The sequence below is a fragment of the Papaver somniferum genome, chromosome 3, assembly GCF_003573695.1.
Source record: "Papaver somniferum cultivar HN1 chromosome 3, ASM357369v1, whole genome shotgun sequence".
Classification (NCBI taxonomy): Eukaryota; Viridiplantae; Streptophyta; class Magnoliopsida; order Ranunculales; family Papaveraceae; genus Papaver; species Papaver somniferum.
Window position 1 is genome coordinate 157,242,575 of NC_039360.1, and position 5,179 is coordinate 157,247,753.

A 5,179-nucleotide genomic window follows, 5' to 3' on the forward strand; every position below is an offset into this window, starting at 1 on the left:
AGCTGAAGCATTTTCCCCTACTTTCATTACTTCATTACCGGTTAATGTTTGTTTATTGGTGCACAAGTCCTTCAGGATTCTTGCATATATACTTGGGAACTTGTTTAATAGCATCTATCAGCGGAATATTCACATGAATTTTCCTGAAAATATCTGTCAAAGCCTTGTTCGGTTGAATCCACAAGTTTTGCTATCTCAAGTTTGTTATCAATGTTAGGTGATAAAAACTATATCTTGATTTCTAGTCTACTAAGTCAAGTCTCGGACTAGGTTAAAATTGTAGTTGAATATCAGAGATCGCCTTCAAAATTAAAGTTCGACGAAGACATTTGGAGAACTTCTATATCAGGTATGTGAAGACTGAACCATTCTATTTTACTCAGTATACCATCATTATATCTATTGAGACTATGTCGTATGAATTATAATAGAATTATTAAGGTCAAGCTTTTCTTGTGAAAAATATCGAAATATGATTTAGAAATTAGATGTTCAAAGGTCCTTAATTGTATTAATTCTATGAATTAATTTGTGGATCAATTAGAAATTGTCCATACAAATGATCATATCACTTAGGAATGTTTCAAACATCATAAGAGAGGAATATGAACTTACTGATATTTCTACTCAGGTTAGGTTGGCGAACCAGTTTGCAAACCATAGATATCTGAGTTAAATAAATACAGAAAGGTTGGTGAACCAGTTCGTGAACCACAAGTTTAGTTGGGAATAGTTCACAAACCCGGTTGGAAAACCGTGGCGAATTGAATTTTATAAGTTGGATAAATACGCTAGCAGTTGGCGAACCCGGTTCACGAACGGTGGTCAACTGAGTTTTGTAGTCTATAAGGGTTGGCGGACCCAGTGCACGAACCGTAGCAACCTGACTCGTGAACTATCCCTACGGTTGGCGAACTGCTATACCAACTGTCCCGACAATATTTAGAAGATGCTTACAGACTTATTATTTTAATATGTTTAGCATTGCTAGAACTCTCTAAAACACTTCTAAGACTTCATTGAATACTCAAACACTTATATATGAATCATGATTAATTTCTCAGGTGTTTAAATGAACATCAAATAACTTTCAGTTTTTTGTCTAACATTCCAAACCGAAAATTCATTGTACACGGTTTCATAAATGAACCTAAGGGTATAATCTTCTATTGTATTTTGAAGACCTAAAGTGTTTGCTTGATTCTCAAGTTATCTTAGCTTGAATTCTAAGCTAAGCCTGGTCTTTGAAAACTATAAATAGAGCATCTCTGTCAACTGGAAAAATCAATCCCCGACACTTTGTGTCCTAGTTGATTCTGGAGTCGACCTCTATTGACCTAGGATTCCTATGTGAAACATTATTAGGTCTACGACTAAAAGACTTCGCTTTGGGGATTCGTGAAGCCAGGTCCGACTATCTTTACCTTGATATTTCGTGAATCCTTATCTTTCTTTTCTGTTATCGAGGCTCTCGTAATCCCTTTCAGGAAAAATAGATAGTAATCGCAAAGTTCTCTTCGTCTCAGACTTTGTGATTCCTCAAGATAGATATCTAAAGAATGACCTTAGTTAATCTTTCAAAGATTATTCTTTAGAGGTGGTTAATAATCTAGGCTACTATTTGGGAGCCGTAAGTTACATATTTATGAGGTTTGCTAGCTTTTTCTATTGCAAACATATTTAGACACCTTGATCTTTGTTCTAAACGAAAATCAAATAGGCTTATCTATTAGAGTCATATTGGTATCAAAAGTCTTCACTTTGGCTGAAGCAACTCTTAGTATGTAAAGGACGTCAGCTACGGGAATCAAGTGCTTAGAACCTTGTGAGGTTCAAGAGACGTAAGGAGTGCGACTGTAAATGAATAGCTTGGAGGGTGTATTCGGTCATAACTAAATTCCAGTATGAAATCTGATAGTAGGCTAGTGTCTATAGCGACTTAATACAATGTGGTGTTCAATCTAGACTAGGTTCCGGGTTTTTTCTTCTGTTTTGGTTTGCACGTTAACAAAATTTCTGGTGTCTTATATTTTTTCGTTTTACGCCTTATATTGTTTATCTTTATAATTGGATTTACACAGATTTGTATATATTCAATTTAAGTAGATACGTTCGCTTAATTATAATCGATTATGGACTAGTTTCTTGTAGAATTCGTATCTCGAAAGATATATAACAAGTTTAATCACCTGGCCAATTGAATTATTTGGATACGACTAGATTGATCTTGGATATTGATTTTTGAGATCATCCAAGTACTCTGCTTAACAATCGGGTTCACGGACCTTGTGTCTATATACATATTGATTGAGTAAAGTTTGAGATATAAACACTATATACATATTGTCAAGGATCATTTAGGTTATCTACTTGGTATTGTATTAAGTTATTTTCTACACAGGTTTTCGAACAAAAAAGTTGGGTGCATTTGGTATCCCTTGCGTTTTCAATATCTAAGATCTCCTTATATTGTTCTGCCTTTTTTGAGTTAGCAAACCTATGAGGAAAATACAAAGGAGGAACATAAGTAGAAACAGGGGTTTTAGAGTTTTCTTCAGGTACCTCATCGGTTTGGGAAGAGTCATTAATCTATATCTCCAACGCCGGCTTCTTAGGGTCTTTGTTTGTCTCAGCATCTTTTAGTTTCATAGTTCGTGTACCACAAAATTGGCAGAATCTCTCGGATTAAGATGTTGAGAATGGAATTTCCCATTATTCTGTAACTTCATAGAATTAGTCTCACTTTCCATAGTGCCCACTTACATGTATTATCAGTTGTTTACTGATTTATCTGCATTATTGAAGTCATATTCTTCATCATGGCAAGCATCTTTTATTATTCTGATTTTTGAACTTGTTGTGGTTGTTGTTGTTGTTGGAAACCACTAAGACGATTGAAAACCGGTCCTAAAGCTTCAACTTGCTTGCATAGCTGAATTTGGGATGCTCTCTCCGCCCTGGATTATTATTGGAATAAGGTTCGTACCGTTGCCTTTAATGATTTGGGAAAATAACATTAACTTGATCACCGCATTCTTCATAAAGTTGTAGAGAAGATGATATTATTGAAAGGGTAATTTGATACTAGTTCTACACGTCCAAGTCACAACAATGACTACACCTTTTCCTAGAATATATAGTAAGAGAGAGAGCATGCTTTCCGTTGTATTACCTTCCCGCTTTTATAGGCTTTCCCAGAGTTTCCCCTTTCATTGACATCATGCCCATGTGTCCTTAAACACTATTTTTTACCTTTATTGTCATTCCCCATAATGCGAACTCTAGCTTCCTTTTAGTTCCTATTTTATCCTTCATATTCTTGGTCATACCCATGGGTGTTTGGGCTTTAGTCCCCAAGTTCCTATTTATCCCGTTGGGATTAGATTCTCTTTAGGGATTCCCTAGTCCTATTAAGAGGCGGTTATTTTTCAAGTTTCAACATGTACAACTACAAATGCAATTTGTAGCATCATTGCAGCCATATTACCCATTGTCGACGAAGTTCTAAAACTTCGCTCACTTCATTAACTATCCGACGAGTGGTTCCGACTCAAGACTTAAGAATTGTGAGATTTTTTTTCCATGTTATTAATCAACTCTCTAGCCTGAGATACTTTTTTATTCACTAATACACCACCACCTGCAACATTGAGAAGATTTATGTCACTTGCCTGAAGACCCTCGTAGAAATATAGGATGATCAATAAATTACTGAATTGGTGATGTGGACATCTAGCCACCAAACTCTTGTAACATTCCCAGCACTCATACAACGATTATCCTACCATCTTCTTAATGCCGCAAATCTCTTTACGAATCTGAGTCGCCTTTGATGCAGGAAAGTACCTTTCTAAGAAAAGTTTTTCAGTTTATTCCACGTTGTAACACTGCCAGAAGATAAATTGTACAAACATTGTTTAGCAGTATCCATCAAAGATAATAGAAAGCTCGAAACATAGCTCCCTCTAAATTAGTATTTGTTGATGGTGGATTTTTGACGAAGGCTAAAATTGTAAAGTCATAATTTTGCATATATCTGACCTAGCTTCAGACGAGTATGTGAAATTCATATTTTATAATATAGACGTGAAAATTCATGTCACGATCATCTCCGACAGAATGTATATCCTCTCAAAACATGCATAAATATGCAATCATTAAAGTCTCTCAGCTCAGCTTTCTATATTTTGCATATTTCATCAATACTGAACAATTTTAGTATTCAACTTTTGTGTATAATCGTGAATAATTGGACGACTTCTAACAGATTGCCTGCCAGTAACGTCTTCAGGATGTAGCAGTATTCTCTGACTATACATAATAAACATTCAGAACCAGTATGATGCTTCTACTACTTCATACCTCGATTCTCGAATAAATTAATGCTCCTAGACATATTGTCTGCCGGTATAGAGCCATCAATTAATTAATTCTAGTGCAGTATTCATTAATTGAATTCCTTGAAAATATTATATTTTCTACAAAATATTTCATTACTTCAATTCATGGCTTTTCGCAGCAGAAATCCATGGATTAGTAATAAATATTCAACTTTCGGGCATATGGGCCACCACCTAGTAAGCCCCGAGAAAATGATGTGAGTGTATTTCACAATAGTGCACGAATGAGCACCTAGAAATATGGACGAATGAGGATATATGGAGACCTATGCAAAATAGGAAAAGAAAATAATAATAAAAAAAAGATAAGAGACGCGCATAACGTGCTCACTGGCCGGCCATGTCGTGGTCGGACCCGCGCCTTTCACTGGACTACGAAGAAATCATTATCCATGTTTGGAGTCTTAATTAATGATCCTTCTTCTCCTTCGCCGTCGATAGAAGTATCATCATAGCTATTATCTGACATCTCTGCAAGATAGCTATGACATCCATATAACATTCTACTTCAATATATCATTCGTACAAGATTCAAATTTCATCAAAGCGAAAGAATTGAAGCACAAAAATGGAATGATAAAGATGCTCACATCAACTAAAAACGATATGCCTCTACGAAATGGTAACAATTCGAACTCTTACCTGTTTACAATTTCTAACAGTTAGTGATTATAATTTCAAGGACTTGCTCGTTTCTTTGAAACACCTGCAAAAACGAGCGAAGTTTATTATTAAAAATAAATAAATCAAAACTTGATTTTCACAAAATCGTGAGCAAC